The sequence below is a fragment of the Rhipicephalus microplus genome, chromosome 4 (assembly GCF_043290135.1).
Source record: "Rhipicephalus microplus isolate Deutch F79 chromosome 4, USDA_Rmic, whole genome shotgun sequence".
NCBI lineage: Eukaryota > Metazoa > Arthropoda > Arachnida > Ixodida > Ixodidae > Rhipicephalus > Rhipicephalus microplus.
This window is the reverse complement of record NC_134703.1, coordinates 190,888,118-190,902,019: the sequence shown is the minus strand read 5'-3', so window position 1 is coordinate 190,902,019 and position 13,902 is coordinate 190,888,118. Positions and strand designations below refer to the sequence as shown.

The 13,902-nt window shown below is 42.7% G+C and overlaps 3 non-coding genes across 3 annotated transcripts; all 3 read left to right on the top strand.

Moving 5' to 3' along the window:
* Window positions 1-73, top strand: TRNAF-GAA (transfer RNA phenylalanine (anticodon GAA)). The gene has a single exon. It is a non-coding gene; the product is annotated as a tRNA-Phe (tRNA).
* A 1,289-nt stretch (window positions 74-1,362) lies between these two features.
* On the top strand, window positions 1,363-1,435 carry TRNAF-GAA (transfer RNA phenylalanine (anticodon GAA)). The gene has a single exon. It is a non-coding gene; the product is annotated as a tRNA-Phe (tRNA).
* A 3,556-nt stretch (window positions 1,436-4,991) lies between these two features.
* Window positions 4,992-5,064, top strand: TRNAF-GAA (transfer RNA phenylalanine (anticodon GAA)). The gene has a single exon. It is a non-coding gene; the product is annotated as a tRNA-Phe (tRNA).
* Window positions 5,065-13,902: the final 8,838 nt, after the last annotated feature.

The window sequence follows — 13,902 nt, the reverse complement described above, 5'->3', positions numbered from 1 at the left end:
GCTGTGGTAGCTCAGTGGTTAGAGCATCGAACGGAAAATTCGAAGGTCGTAGGTTCGATTCCTCCCCACGGCTGGTTATTTTTTCATCCACTTTTCTTTCTTTCTATTTACATTCCATTGGTTCTATTAACTTCCCCTGTACATTCCTTGGTTTAACTGTCTGTTAGATCTCATTATATTGTGTTAAAACACGGAAAACGAGCCCTTAGGTATACACTTCTTTCCCTTATTTCTATGAACGAGGGTCTCGTACTGGCAGACTTGGTGTGTTTAGGCTGTATAAGAGGGACAATTAACCAGCTGCCCACTTATAATAAGTTCACGTGCTACGTGACGCCAAACATGCGCATAAGAGTGTTTTCACACTCGCCGTTTGGCTTATAGACGGCGGTGACTGTCACTCCTACTTCTAAATTCACATATAAACCCCAAAAAGTGGATGGAGGGAAGGCCGCTGTGGTAGCTCAGTTGTTAGAGCATCGAACGCGTTATTCGAGGGTCGTAGGTTCAATTCCTGCCAACGGCTGGTTATTTGTTCATCCACTTTTCTTTCTTCTTATTTACATTCCATTGGTTCTAATAACTTCCCCTGTACATTCCTTGGCATTACTGTCTGTTAGATCTCTTTATTATTGTGTTAAATTACGGAAAACGAGCCCTTAGGTATACACTTCTTTCTCTTATTTCATTGAACAAGGGTCTCGTACTGGCAGACTTGGTGTGTTTAGGTTGAATAAGAGGGACAATTAATCAGCTGCCCGCTCATAATAAGTTCATGTGCTACGTGACGCCTAACATGCGCATAAAAGTGTTTTCACACTCGCCGTTCGGCTTATAGATGGCGCTGACTGTCACTCCTACTTCTATATTCACATATGAACCCAAAAAAAGTGGATGGAGGGAAGGCCGCTATGTAAGCTCAGTGGTTAGAGCATCGAACGCGTTATTCGAAGGTCGCAGGTTCGATTCCTGCCCACGGCTGGTTATTTTTTCATCCACATTTCTTTCTTCTTATTTACATTCCATTGGTTCTAATAACTTCCCTTGTACATTCCTTGGCATTACTGTCTGTTAGATCTCATTATTATTGTGTTAAAACACGGAAAACGAGCCTATAGGTATACACTTCTTTCCCTTATTTCATTGAACGAGGGTCTCGTACTGGCAGACTTGGTGTGTTTAGGTTGTATAAGAGGGACAATTAACCAGCTGCCCGCTCATAATAGGTTCACGTGCTACGTGACGCCAAACATGCGCGTAAGAGTGTTTTCACACTCGCCGTTTGGCTTATAGATGGCGCTGACTGTCACTCCTACTTCTAAATTTACATATAAACCCAAAAAAGTGGATGGAGGGAAGGCCGCTGTGGTAGCTCAGTGGTTAGAGCATCGAACGGAATATTCGAAGGTCGTAGGTTCGATTCCTGCCCACGGCTGGTTATTTTTTCATCCACTTTTCTTTCTTCCTATTTACATTCCATTGGTTCTAATAACTTTCCCTGTACGTTCCTTCGCATTACTGTCTGGTAGATCTCATAAATATTGTGTTAAAACACGGAAAACGAGCCCTTAGGTATACACTTCTTTTCCTTATTTCATTGAACGAGGGTCTCGCACTGGCAGACTTGGTGTGTTTAGGTTGTATAAGAGGGACAATTATTCAGCTGCCCGCTCATAATAAGTTCACGTGCTACGTGACGCCAAACTTGCGCATAAGAGTGTTTTCACACTCGCCATTTGGTTTATAGATGGCGCTGACTGTCACTCCTACTTCTAAATTCACATATGAACCCAAAAAAGTGGATGAAGGGAAGGCCGCTGTGGTAGCACAGTGGTTAGAGCATCGGACGCGTTATTTGAAGGTCGTAGGTTCGAATCCTGCCCACGGCTGGTTATTTTTTCATCCACTTTTCTTTCTTCTTATTTACATTCCATTGGTTCTAATAACTTCCCCTGTACAATCCTTGGCATTACTGTCTGTTAGATCTCATTAATATTGTGTTAAAACACGGAAAACGAGCCCTTAGGTATACACTTCTTTCCCTTATTTCATTGAACGAGGGTCTCGTACTGGCAGACTTGGTGTGTTTAGATTGTATAAGAGGGACAATTATACAGCTGCCCGCTCATATTAAGTTCACGTGCTACGTGACTCCAAACATGCGCATAGGAGTGTTTTCACACTCGCCGTTTGCTTATAGATGGCACTGACTGTCACTCCTACTTCTAAATTCACATAAAAACCTAAAAAGTGGACGGAGGGAAGGCTGCTGTCGTAGCTTAGTGGTTAGAGCATCGAACGCGTAATTCGAAAGTCGTAGGTTCGATTCCTGACCACGGCTGGTTGTTTTTTCGTCCACTTTTCTTTCTTCCTAATTACATTCCATTGGTTCTAATAACTTCCCCTGTACATTCCTTGGTATTACTGTCTGTTAGATCTCATTAATATTGTGTAAAAACACGGAAAACGAGCCCTTAGGTGTTCACTTTTTTCCTTCATATCATTGAACGAGGGTCTCGTACTGGCAGCGTTGGTGTGTTTAGATAGTATAAGAGGGACAATTAACCAGCTGCCCGCTCATAATAAGTTTACGTGCTACGTGACGCCAAACGTGCGCATAAGAGTGTTTTCACACTCGCCGTTCGGCTTATAGATGGCGCTGACTGTCACTCCTACTTCTATATTCACATATGAACCCAAAAAAAGTGGATGGAGGGAAGGCCGCTATGTAAGCTCAGTGGTTAGAGCATCGAACGCGTTATTCGAAGGTCGCAGGTTCGATTCCTGCCCACGGCTGGTTATTTTTTCATCCACTTTTCTTTCTTCCTATTTACATTCCATTGGTTCTATTAACTTCCCCTGTACATTCCTTGGTTTAACTGTCTGTTAGATCTCATTAATATTGTGTTAAAACACGGAAAACGAGCCCTTAGGTGTACACTTCTTTCCCTTATTTCATTGAACGAGGGTCTCGTACTGGCAGACTTGGTGTGTTTAGGCTGTATAAGAGGGACAATTAACCAGCTGCCCACTTATAATAAGTTCACGTGCTACGTGACTCCAAACATGCGCATAGGAGTGTTTTCACACTCGCCGTTTGCTTATAGATGGCACTGACTGTCACTCCTACTTCTAAATTCACATAAAAACCTAAAAAGTGGACGGAGGGAAGGCTGCTGTCGTAGCTTAGTGGTTAGAGCATCGAACGCGTAATTCGAAAGTCGTAGGTTCGATTCCTGACCACGGCTGGTTGTTTTTTCGTCCACTTTTCTTTCTTCCTATTTACATTCCATTGGTTCTAATAACTTCCCCTGTACATTCCTTGGTATTACTGTCTGTTAGATCTCATTAATATTGTGTAAAAACACGGAAAACGAGCCCTTAGGTGTTCACTTTTTTCCTTTATTTCATTGAACGAGGGTCTCGTACTGGCAGAGTTGGTGTGTTTAGATAGTATAAGAGGGACAATTAACCAGCTGCCCGCTCATAATAAGTTTACGTGCTACGTGACGCCAAACGTGCGCATAAGAGTGTTTTCACACTCCCCGTTTGGCTTATAGATGGCGCTGACTGTCACTCCTACTTCTAAATTCACATATAAACCCCAAGAAGTGGATGGAGGGAAGGCCGCTGTGGTAGCTCAGTGGTTAGAGCATCGAACGCGTTATTCGAAGGTCGTAGGTTCAATTCCTGCCAACGGCTGGTTATTTTTTCATCCACTTTTCTTTCTTCCTATTTACATTCCATTGGTTCTATTAACTTCCCCTGTTTATTCCTTGGTTTAACTGTCTGTTAGATCTCATTAATATTGTGTTAAAACACGGAAAACGAGCCCTTAGGTGTACACTTCTTTCCCTTATTTCATTGAACGAGGGTCTCGTACTGGCAGACTTGGTGTGTTTAGGCTGTATAAGAGGGACAATTAACCAGCTGCCCACTTATAATAAGTTCACGTGCTACGTGACGCCAAACATGCGCATAAGAGTGTTTTCACACTCGCCGTTTGGCTTATAGACGGCGGTGACTGTCACTCCTACTTCTAAATTCACATATAAACCCCAAAAAGTGGATGGAGGGAAGGCCGCTGTGGTAGCTCAGTGGTTAGAGCATCGAACGCGTTATTCGAAGGTCGTAGGTTCAATTCCTGCCAACGGCTGGTTGTTTGTTCATCCACTTTTCTTTCTTCCTCTTTACGTTCCATTGGTTCTAATAACTTCCCCTGTACATTCCTTGGCATTGCTGTCTGTTAGATCTCATTAATATTGTGTTAAAACACGGAAAACGAGCCTTTAGGTATACACTTATTTCCCTTATTTCATTGAACTAGGGTCTCGTACTGGCCGACTTGGTGTGTTTAGGTTGTATAAGAGGGACAATTATTCAGCTGCCCGCTCATAATAAGTTCACGTGCTACGTGACGCCAAACATGCGCATAAGAGTGTTTTCACACTCGCCGTTCGGCTTATAGATGGCGCTGACTGTCACTCCTACTTCGATATTCACATATGAACCCAAAAAAGTGGATGAAGGGAAGGCCGCTGTGGTAGCTCAGTGGTTAGAGCATCGAACGCGTTATGCGAAGGTCGTAGGTTCGATTCCTACCCACGGCTGGTTATTTTTTCATCAACAATTCTTTCTTCTTATTTACATTCCATTGGTTCTAATAACTTCCCCTGTACATTCCTTGGCATTACTGTCTGTTAGATCTCATTATTATTGTGTTAAATCACGAAAAACGAGCCTATAGGTATAAACTTCTTTCCCTTATTTCATTGAACGAGGGTCTCGTACTGGCAGACTTGGTGTGTTTAAGTTGTATAAGAGGGGCAATTAACCAGCTGCCCGCTCATAATAGGTTCACGTGCTACGTGACGCCAAACATGCGCATAAGAGTGTTTTCACACTCGCCGTTTGGCTTATAGATGGCGCTGACTGTCACTCCTACTTCTACATTTACATATAAACCCAAAAAAGTGGATGGAGGGAAGGCCGCTGTGGTAGCTCAGTGGTTAGAGCATCGAACGGAATATTCGAAGGTCGTAGGTTCGATTCCTCCCCACGGCTGGTTATTTTTTCATCCACTTTTCTTTCTTCCTATTTACATTCCATTGGTTCTAATAACTTTCCCTGTACGTTCCTTCGCATTACTGTCTGTTAGATCTCACAAATATTGTGTTAAAACACGGAAAACGAGCCCTTAGGTATACACTTCTTTTCCTTATTTCATTGAACGAGGGTCTCGCACTGGCAGACTTGGTGTGTTTAGGTTGTATAAGAGGGACAATTATTCAGCTGCCCGCTCATAATAAGTTCACGTGCTACGTGACGCCAAACTTGCGCATAAGAGTGTTTTCACACTCACCGTTTGGCTTATAGATGGCGCTGACTGTCACTCCTACTTCTAAATTCACATATGAACCCAAAAAAGTGGATGGAGGGAAGGCCGCTGTGGTAGCTCAGTGGTTAGAGCATCGAACGCGTTATTTGAAGGTCGTAGGTTCGATTCCTGCCCACGGCTGGTTATTTATTCATGCACTTGTCTTTCTTCTTATTTACATTCCATAGGTTCTAATAACTTCCCCTGTACAATCCTTGGCATTACTGTCTGTTAGATCTCATTATTATTGTGTTAAAACACGGAAAACGAGCCCTTAGGTATACACTTCTTTCCCCTATTTCATTGAACGAGGGTCTCGTACTGGCAGACTTGGTGTGTTTAGATTGTATAAGAGGGACAATTATACAGCTGCCCGCTCATATTAAGTTCACGTGCTACGTGACTCCAAACATGCGCATAGGAGTGTTTTCACACTCGTCGTTTGCTTATAGATGGCACTGACTGTCACTCCTACTTCTAAATTCACATATGAACCCCAAAAAGTGGATGGAGGGAAGGCCGCTGTGGTAGCTCAGTGGTTAGAGCATCGAACGCGTTATTCGAAGGTCGTAGGTTCAAATCCTGCCAACGGCTGGTTATTTGTTCATCCACTTTTCTTTCTGCTTATTTACATTCCATTGGTTCTAATAACTTCCCCTGTAGATTCCTTGGCATTACTGTCTGTTAGATCTCATTAATATTGTGTTAAAACACGGAAAACGAGCCCTTGAAATACACTTCTTTCCCTTATTTCATTGAACGAGGGTCTCGTACTGGCAGACTTGGTGTGTTTAGGTTGAATAAGAGGGACAATTATTCAGCTGCCCGCTCATAATAAGTTCACGTGCTACGTGACGACAAACATGCGCATAAGAGTGTTTTCACACTCGCCGTTCGGCTTATAGATGGCGCTGTCTGTCACTCCTACTTCTAAATTCACACATAAACCCCAAAAAGTGGATGGAGGGAAGGCCACTCTGGTAGCCCAGTGGTTAGAGCATCGAACGCGTTATTCGAAGGTCGTAGGTTCAATTCCTGCAAACGGCTGGTTATTTGTTCATCCACTTTTCTTTCTTCCTATTTACGTTCCATTGGTTCTAATAACTTCCCCTGTACATTCCTTGGCATTTCTGTCTGTTAGATCTCATTAATATTATGTTAAAACACGGAAAACGAGCCCTTAGGTATACACTTCTTTTTCTTATTTCATTGAACGAGGGTCTCGTACTGGCAGACTTGGTGTGTTTAGGTTGAATAAGGAGAATTAATCAGCTGCCCGCTCATAATAAGTTAATGTGCTACGTGACGAGTAACATGCGCATAAGAGTGTTTTCACACTCGCTGTATGGCTTATAGATGGCCGTGACTGTCACTCCTACTTCTAAATTCACATATAAACCCAAAAAAGTGGATGGAAGGAAGGCCGCTGTGGTAGCTCAGTGATTAGAGCATCGAACGCGTTATTCAAAGGTCGTATAGTCGATTCCTGCCCACGGCTTGTTATTTTTTCATCCAATTTTCTTTCTTCCTATTTACATTCCATTGATTCTAATAACTTCCCCTGTACATTCCTTGGCATTGTTGTCTGTTATATCTCATTAATATTGTGTTAAAACACGGAAAACTAGCCCTTATGTATACACTTATTTACCTTATTTCATTGAACTAGGGTCTCGTACTGGCAGACTTGGTGTGTTTAGGTTGTATAAGAGGGACAATAACAAGCTGCCCGCTCATAATAGGTTCACGTGCTACGTGAAGCCAAACATGCGCATAAGAGTGTTTTCACACTCGCCGTTTGGCTTATAGATGGCACTGACTGTCACTCCCATTTCTAAATTCACATATAAACCCCAAAAAGTGGATGGAGGGAAGGCCGCTGTGGTAGCTCAGTGGTTAGAGCATCGAACGCGTTATTCGAAGGTCGTAGGTTAATTTCCTGCCAACGGCTGGTTATTTGTTCATGCACATTTCTTTCTTCCTATTTACGTTCCATTGGTTCTAATAACTTCCCCTGTATATTCCTTGGCATTACTGTCTGTTAGATCTCATTAATATTGTGTTAAAACACGGAAAACGAGCCCTTAGGTGTACACTTCTTTCCCTTATTTCATTGAACGAGGGTCTCGGACTGGCAGACTTGGTGTGTTTAGGCTGTATAAGAGAGACAATTAACCAGCTGCCCGCTGATAATAAGTTCACGTGCTACGTGACGCCAAACATGCGCATAAGAGTGTTTTCACACTCGCCGTTTGGCTTATAGATGGCGCTGTCTGTCACTCCTACTTCTAAATTCACATATAAACCCCAAAAAGTGGATGGAGGGAAGGCCACTCTGGTAGCCCAGTGGTTAGAGCATCGAACGCGTTATTCGAAGGTCGTAGGTTCAATTCCTGCCAACGGCTGGTTATTTTTTCATCCACTTTTCTTTCTTCTTATTTACATTCCATTGGTTCTAATAACTTCACCTGTACATTCCTTGGTATTACGGTCTGTTAGATCTCATTAATATTGTGTAAAAACACGGAAAACGAGCCCTTAGGTGTACACTTCTTTTCCTTATTTCATTGAAGAGGGTCTCGTACTGGCAGACTTGGTGTGTTTAGGTTGTATAAGAGTTACAATTAACCAGCTGCCCGCTCATAATAGGTTCACGTGCTACGTGACGCCAAACATGCGCATAAGAGTGTTTTCACACTCGCCGTTTGGCTTATAAATTGCGCTGACTGTCACTCCTATTTCTAAATTCACATATAAACCCCAAAAAGTGGATGGAGGGAAGGCCGCTGTGGTAGCTCAGTGGTTAGAGCATCGAACGCGTTATTCGAAGGTCGTAGGTTCAATTCCTGCAAACGGCTGGTTATTTTTTCATCCACTTTTCTTTCTTCCCATTTACATTCCATTGGTTCTAATAACTTTCCCTGTACGTTCCTTCGCATTACTGTCTGTTAGATCTCATAAATATTGTGTCAAAACACGGAAAACGAGCCCTTAGGTATACACTTCTTTTCCTTATTTCATTGAACGAGGGTCTCGCACTGGCAGACTTGGTGTGTTTAGGTTGTATAAGAGGGACAATTATACAGCTGCCCGCTCATATTAAGTTCACGTGCTACGTGACTCCAAACATGCGCATAGGAGTGTTTTCACACTCGCCGTTTGCTTATAGATGGCACTGACTGTCACTCCTACTTCTAAATTCACATATGAACCCCAAAAAGTGGATGGAGGGAAGGCCGCTGTGGTAGCTCAATGGTTAGAGCATCGAACGCGTTATTCGAAGGTCGTAGGTTCAATTCCTGCCAACGGCTGGTTATTTGTTCATCCACTTTTCTTTCTGCTTATTTACATTCCATTGGTTCTACTAACTTCCCCTGTAGATTCCTTGGCATTACTGTCTGTTAGATCTCATTAATATTGTGTTAAAACACGGAAAACGAGCCCTTGCAATACACTTCTTTCCCTTATTTCATTGAACGAGGGTGTCGTACTGGCAGACTTGGTGTGTTTAGGTTGAATAAGAGGGACAATTATTCAGCTGCCCGCTCAAAATAAGTTCACGTGCTACGTGACGACAAACATGCGCATAAGAGTGTTTTCACACTCGCCGTTCGGCTTATAGATGGCGCTGTCTGTCACTCCTACTTCTAAATTCACATATAAACCCCAAAAGTGGATGGAGGGAAGGCCACTCTGGTAGCCCAGTGGTTAGAGCATCGAACGCGTTATTTGAAGGTCGTAGGTTCAATTCCTGCAAACGGCTGGTTATTTGTTCATCCACTTTTCTTTCTTCCTATTTACGCTCCATTGGTTCTAATAACTTCCCGTGTACATTCCTTGGCATTTCTGTCTGTTAGATCTCATTAATATTATGTTAAAACACGGAAAACGAGCCCTTAGGTATACACTTCTTTTTCTTATTTCATTGAACGAGGGTCTCGTACTGGCAGACTTGGTTGTTTAGGTTGAATAAGAAGGAGAATTAATCAGCTGCCCGCTCATAATAAGTTCATGTGCTACGTGACGACAAACATGCGCATAAGAGTGTTTTCACACTCGCCGTATGGCTTATAGATGGCCGTGACTGTCACTCCTACTTCTAAATTCACATATAAACCCAAAAAAGTGGATGGAAGGAAGGCCGCTGTGGTAGCTCAGTGGTTAGAGCATCGAACGCGTTATTCAAAGGTCGTATAGTCGGTTCCTGCCCACGGCTTGTTATTTTTTCATCCAATTTTTTTTCTTCCTATTTACATTCCATTGATTCTAATAACTTCCCCTGTACATTCCTTGGCATTGTTGTCTGTTAGATCTCAATAATATTGTGTTAAAACACGGAAAACTAGCCCTTATGTATACACTTATTTACCTTATTTCATTGAACTAGGGTCTCGTACTGGCAGACTTGGTGTGTTTAGGTTGTATAAGAGGGACAATTAACCAGCTGCCCGCTCATAATAGGTTCACGTGCTACGTGACGCCAAACATGCGCATAAGAGTGTTTTCACACTCGCCGTTTGGCTTATAGATGGCGCTGACTGTCACTCCCATTTCTAAATTCACATATAAACCCCAAAAAGTGGATGGAGGGAAGGCCGCTGTGGTAGCTCAGTGGTTAGAGCATCGAACGCGTTATTCGAAGGTCGTAGGTTCAATTCCTGCCAACGGCTGGTTATTTGTTCATGCACATTTCTTTCTTCCTATTTACGTTCCATTGGTTCTAATAACTTCCCCTGTACATTCCTTGGCATTACTGTCTGTTAGATCTCATTAATATTGTGTTAAACAGGGAAAACGAGCCCTTAGGTATACACTTCCTTCCCTTATTTTATTGAACGAGGGTCTCGTACTGGCAGACTTGGTGTGTTTAGGTTGTATAAGAGTTACAATTAACCAGCTGCCCGCTCATAATAGGTTCACGTGCTACGTGACGCCAAACATGCGCATAAGAGTGTTTTCACACTCGCCGTTTGGCTTATAAATTGCGCTGACTGTCACTCCTATTTCTAAATTCACATATAAACCCCAAAAAGTGGATGGAGGGAAGGCCGCTGTGGTAGCTCAGTGGTTAGAGCATCGAACGCGTTATTCGAAGGTCGTAGGTTCAATTCCTGCAAACGGCTGGTTATTTTTTCATCCACTTTTCTTTCTTCCCATTTACATTCCATTGGTTCTAATAACTTTCCCTGTACGTTCCTTCGCATTACTGTCTGTTAGATCTCATAAATATTGTGTCAAAACACGGAAAACGAGCCCTTAGGTATACACTTCTTTTCCTTATTTCATTGAACGAGGGTCTCGCACTGGCAGACTTGGTGTGTTTAGGTTGTATAAGAGGGACAATTATTCAGCTGCCCGCTCATAATAAGTTCACGTGCTACGTGACGCCAAACTTGCGCATAAGAGTGTTTTCACACTCACCGTTTGGCTTATAGATGGCGCTGACTGTCACTCCTACTTCGAAATTCACATATGAACCCAAAAAAGTGGATGGAGGGAAGGCCGCTGTGGTAGCTCAGTGGTTAGAACATCGAACGCGTTATTTGAAGGTCGTAGGTTCGATTCCTGCAAACGGCTGGTTATTTTTTCATCCACTTTTCTTTCTTCCTATTTACATTCCATTGGTTCTAATAACTTTCCCTGTACGTTCCTTCGCATTACTGTCTGTTAGATCTCATAAATATTGTGTTAAAACACGGAAAACGAGCCCTTAGGTATACACTTCTTTTCCTTATTTCATTGAACGAGGGTCTCGCACTGGCAGACTTGGTGTGTTTAGGTTGTATAAGAGGGACAATTATACAGCTGCCCGCTCATATTAAGTTCACGTGCTACGTGACTCCAAACATGCGCATAGGAGTGTTTTCACACTCGCCGTTTGCTTATAGATGGCACTGACTGTCACTCCTACTTCTAAATTCACATATGAACCCCAAAAAGTGGATGGAGGGAAGGCCGCTGTGGTAGCTCAATGGTTAGAGCATCGAACGCGTTATTCGAAGGTCGTAGGTTCAATTCCTGCCAACGGCTGGTTATTTGTTCATCCACTTTTCTTTCTGCTTATTTACATTCCATTGGTTCTACTAACTTCCCCTGTAGATTCCTTGGCATTACTGTCTGTTAGATCTCATTAATATTGTGTTAAAACACGGAAAACGAGCCCTTGCAATACACTTCTTTCCCTTATTTCATTGAACGAGGGTCTCGTACTGGCAGACTTGGTGTGTTTAGGTTGAATAAGAGGGACAATTATTCAGCTGCCCGCTCAAAATAAGTTCACGTGCTACGTGACGACAAACATGCGCATAAGAGTGTTTTCACACTCGCCGTTCGGCTTATAGATGGCGCTGTCTGTCACTCCTACTTCTAAATTCACATATAAACCCCAAAAGTGGATGGAGGGAAGGCCACTCTGGTAGCCCAGTGGTTAGAGCATCGAACGCGTTATTTGAAGGTCGTAGGTTCAATTCCTGCAAACGGCTGGTTATTTGTTCATCCACTTTTCTTTCTTCCTATTTACGCTCCATTGGTTCTAATAACTTCCCGTGTACATTCCTTGGCATTTCTGTCTGTTAGATCTCATTAATATTATGTTAAAACACGGAAAACGAGCCCTTAGGTATACACTTCTTTTTCTTATTTCATTGAACGAGGGTCTCGTACTGGCAGACTTGGTTGTTTAGGTTGAATAAGAAGGAGAATTAATCAGCTGCCCGCTCATAATAAGTTCATGTGCTACGTGACGACAAACATGCGCATAAGAGTGTTTTCACACTCGCCGTATGGCTAATAGATGGCCGTGACTGTCACTCCTACTTCTAAATTCACATATAAACCCAAAAAAGTGGATGGAAGGAAGGCCGCTGTGGTAGCTCAGTGGTTAGAGCATCGAACGCGTTATTCAAAGGTCGTATAGTCGGTTCCTGCCCACGGCTTGTTATTTTTTCATCCAATTTTTTTTCTTCCTATTTACATTCCATTGATTCTAATAACTTCCCCTGTACATTCCTTGGCATTGTTGTCTGTTAGATCTCAATAATATTGTGTTAAAACACGGAAAACTAGCCCTTATGTATACACTTATTTACCTTATTTCATTGAACTAGGGTCTCGTACTGGCAGACTTGGTGTGTTTAGGTTGTATAAGAGGGACAATTAACCAGCTGCCCGCTCATAATAGGTTCACGTGCTACGTGACGCCAAACATGCGCATAAGAGTGTTTTCACACTCGCCGTTTGGCTTATAGATGGCGCTGACTGTCACTCCCGTTTCTAAATTCACATATAAACCCCAAAAAGTGGATGGAGGGAAGGCCGCTGTGGTAGCTCAGTGGTTAGAGCATCGAACGCGTTATTCGAAGGTCGTAGGTTCAATTCCTGCCAACGGCTGGTTATTTGTTCATGCACATTTCTTTCTTCCTATTTACGTTCCATTGGTTCTAATAACTTCCCCTGTACATTCCTTGGCATTACTGTCTGTTAGATCTCATTAATATTGTGTTAAAACAGGGAAAACGAGCCCTTAGGTATACACTTCCTTCCCTTATTTTATTGAACGAGGGTCTCGTACTGGCAGACTTGGTGTGCTTAGATTGTATAAGAAGGACAATTATACAGCTGCCCGCTGATATTAAGTTCACGTGCTAAGTGACTCCAAACATGCGCATAGGAGTGTTTTCACACTCGCCGTTTGCTTATAGATGGCACTGACTGTCACTCCTACTTCTAAATTCACATAAAACCCTAAAAAGTGGACGGAGGGAAGGCTGCTGTCGTAGCTTAGTGGTTAGAGCATCGAACGCGTAATTCGAAGGTCGTAGGTTCAATTCCTGACCATGGCTGGTTGTTTTTTCGTCCACTTTTCTTTCTTCTTATTTACATTCCATTGGTTCTAATAACTTCCCCTGTACATTCCTTGGTATTACTGTCTGTTAGATCTCATTAATATTGTGTAAAAACACGGAAAACGAGCCCTTAGGTGTACACTTTTTCCCTTATTTCATTGAACGAGGGTCTCGTGCTGGCAGAGTATGTGTGTTTAGATAGTATAAGAGGGACAATTAACCAGCTGCCCGCTCATAATAAGTTCACGTGCTACTTGACGCCAAACGTGCGCATAAGAGTGTTTTCACACTCCCCGTTTGGCTTATAGATGGCGCTGACTGTCACTCCTACTTCTAAATTCACATATAAACCCCAAAAAGTGGATGGAGGGAAGGCCGCTGTGGTAGCTCAGTGGTTAGAGCATCGAACGCGCTATTCGAAGGTCGTAGGTTCAATTCCTGCCAACGGCTGGCTATTTTTTCATCCACTTTTCTTTCTTCCTATTTACATTCCATTGGTTCTATTAACTTCCCCTGTACAATCCTTGGTTTAACTGTCTGTTAGATCTCATTAATATTGTGTAAAAACAAGGAAAACGAGCCCTTAGGTGTACACTTCTTTCCCTTATTTCATATAACGAGGGTCTCGTACTGGCAGACTTGGTGTGTTTAGGTTGTATAAGAGGGACAATTAACCAGCTG